Source organism: Gekko japonicus, unplaced genomic scaffold (assembly GCF_001447785.1).
Source record: "Gekko japonicus isolate JY-2015 unplaced genomic scaffold, Gekko_japonicus_V1.1 scaffold38, whole genome shotgun sequence".
Classification (NCBI taxonomy): domain Eukaryota; kingdom Metazoa; phylum Chordata; class Lepidosauria; order Squamata; family Gekkonidae; genus Gekko; species Gekko japonicus.
Window position 1 is genome coordinate 511,836 of NW_015170276.1, and position 2,920 is coordinate 514,755.

At 43.7% G+C, this 2,920-nt stretch overlaps 1 non-coding gene across 1 annotated transcript; it reads left to right on the forward strand.

The window, feature by feature from the left end:
* The first annotated feature begins 2,463 nt into the window (after positions 1-2,463).
* Positions 2,464-2,535, forward strand: TRNAT-UGU. The gene has a single exon. It is a non-coding gene; the product is annotated as a tRNA-Thr (tRNA).
* Positions 2,536-2,920: the final 385 nt, after the last annotated feature.

Genomic DNA, 2,920 nt, shown 5'->3' on the forward strand with positions numbered 1-2,920 from the left:
CTCCAGGGTACGTGACTGCACTGCACAAGCCAGTCTGGTTTGCCTTTCATTTCTAGAAGAAAACTCAGTTTTAAACTTAGATTTGTCTCCACTCATTAAATAGGGGTGGGGGAATTATTATTGTCTTGATACATGTGGCCGCCCTAACATGGCAAATAGAACCCCCTGGAGCTGTTTTAGGTCAGGAAAACAGTGCCTGGTGAGGCTGGACCTCTTCTCCCCTCACACACTGTAGTCCTAACTCCAACTGGGGTCCTGAACACATGGAAAATTATTCCCAAAAGTATGACGTGTGACCAGGCACTTCAAAGTCAGGTTGGGAAAACCTGGAAGCAACGCATCAAAAATTGTAACGTGTAGTTGAACTGGAGTCAATGCCTGGTTATGGTGGAGAGATATTTTAACAGGATTTTCTGTGGATGTCAGATTCCATGCACACAGAAACAAGTCTATCAGAATTAAGAAGCACCATAACATGGCATCTGCAGAAGATTAGAGGGTTTTGTCAAATGACAATATGTCTAGATGGCTGGGTGGATAGCGGTAAAAAAGGGAAGCAGGCAAAACAGCATCTTCCTCTTTAGTGAGATTTCCTTTTTCTGTTTGTATAGCATTTATGCTATCAATACTGGATACAAAACTAATGCCACAGCTGCAGGAAAGAGAAAAGTGTTTCCCATCCTTATGGTATCTTTTATATTAATCTGTTTCATTTCAGATACACAGATCAAATGGCCATTACAGAGGCCCATAGGCAGTCAGAGCTAAACTCAATGTCCTCTCCAGCATTGTGAGATTAACACATCCAACAAAGAAATCTCTCTATGTAAGTGAGCATGCGTGCGTATGTGTGTGTGAGTGTGTGTGTGAGAGAGATGGAAAAACAAAGCTAAGGAAGGCATAGTTGGTGGGGAGGTGTTTTCAGAATTCATTCCTCTTTCTCAAAAAGGCTGTGGTGGATAATCTGCTTCAATTTAGTAGCAAGGGGAGTAGCAGGTAAGTAGCAACAAAAGAAAAGCAGGAATCTGTGACACACACTTTCTTAAAAGGAAAAAAGGTTGTATGGCTTTTATCTGAAGTTCAGCAAAGATAAGATATGTAGCTAAACAGGATTGAATGAGAGAGACCTGATCACATTGATTTTGCAGCAAAAAACAAAAGTTTTCCAGCTCTGTGTATTGCTTGGTGGCTTCACAGCCATTCCAGCCTCTCCTGAGAGCTGCCAGCAGAACGTACATTCATCAGGAAAGCATCTGTTGCAGAACATTTAGCAGCCCACAGTCCACTTGTTTACAATAACAGTATCAGCTGCTGCTCACAATGCTACACAGCAGTCTATGTAGAGACACAAATAATACAGTGGGGAAGGACAGGGCTGTCTGTTTACTGTCATATCTTAAGGATTTGACTTAAACATTGTAGATGCATCGCATTATACCTTGTCTGGTTTCTGCTGAATGGTGACTTAATAGACACAGACCAAAGCATGGAAGCAAACATAAGTCAGTTGTGATGACTGTTGTCAGCAATAAGGATCAAATCACCAACTACCAAGAGCCCCCCTCCCTCCCTAGGGATGGTTCCTTGGTGCGAAAGGATATCCGTTCACCAGCTGAAGAAGAGGTCCCTTCTGAGGTCACATTCCCCTTATCCACAGCACGGTGCCCTGTTTCTTCTCGACCCTCATGCTCCCTGACAGCGCCAGGGCTGCCATATTCAGAGTGGGACATATCTAACAAGCCCCCAAGAGTCTTCTCCATGTGCCTAACTGATTGTCTTTGCTTCTCCAGGTCAGCCACCTTGGCCTCAAGGGTGCAAACTCATTTCCTGAAAACCAGGAGCTCCTTGCACTGGGCACACCCCCAAGACTTCTGTCCAATGGGCAAATAATCATACATGTGACACTCCATGCAAAACACTAGATGGGCCCCAACCCCCTGGTGGCATTCTGCCTTCATAATTGCTTTTTAAAAAATAATTATATATAATCCCCCTTTTAAACCCCTTTGTATTTATGTGGCTTTCTTTGTGGAAAGTCTACTTACCTTACTGGAAACACAAGGAGACTAGGGCCCTGGCTTTCTGGTCCTTCCTGGGCTTCTTACAGAGCCCCTAGTCTAAGAGGCCCTATTCTAAGAGGCACAAAGGATCATGCTTCTGGCAAAGAAATCTCAACCAGCAGAAGGTGGGGCCAGCAGCTATTCAAATAAGCACCCTTTCTCACCCCTTCTCAAGCAGCCAAGACTCTGCAACAACTTAAAACTCACTCACACACTCCCAAACACTATCCTTCCACACAGTACCCTCAGCTAAATCTCCTCAGCTGAAAGCAAATTAAAACCTCTCACTCCTCTAGCAGCTCTGTCTCCTGCTGCATCTCAGAGCTCAGCTGGGTGTAGTATCCTATTTTCCTGCTCCAAATGCCTTGGTTAACTAATATGTCACATACTTGGCTGATAGAGAGGGGCTATGGCTCAGTGGAAAAGCATCTGCTTTGTATGCAGAAGGTCCCAGGTTCAATCCCTGGCATCTCCAGTTAAACCGATCAGATAGTAAGTGTTGTGACAGACTTATTTCTAAAACCCTGGAGAGGCACTGCCAGTCAGAGCAGAGAATATTGACATTTATTGACCAATGGTCTGAGGCAGCTTCATATGTTCATATATGATATCCTCTCACCTTGTAGGTTACCAGAAAACATTATCTCCTCTCCTTTTTTTAGTCAAAGATCTGAAACTGGTTCTTAAAGCTCAACTATAATCCCATGTGCTTCAAAGTTCAGATAATGCTACAGATTTGACAAGGCAAGGGAGATCACACTAGTAGAGTGTAGAGATATGATTCCAGAACGTGCTCTCTTCAGTGATACTTCCAAATGGATTTTTAGTCTACCGTTGCTGAGAAAAAGCACTTTAGGAAG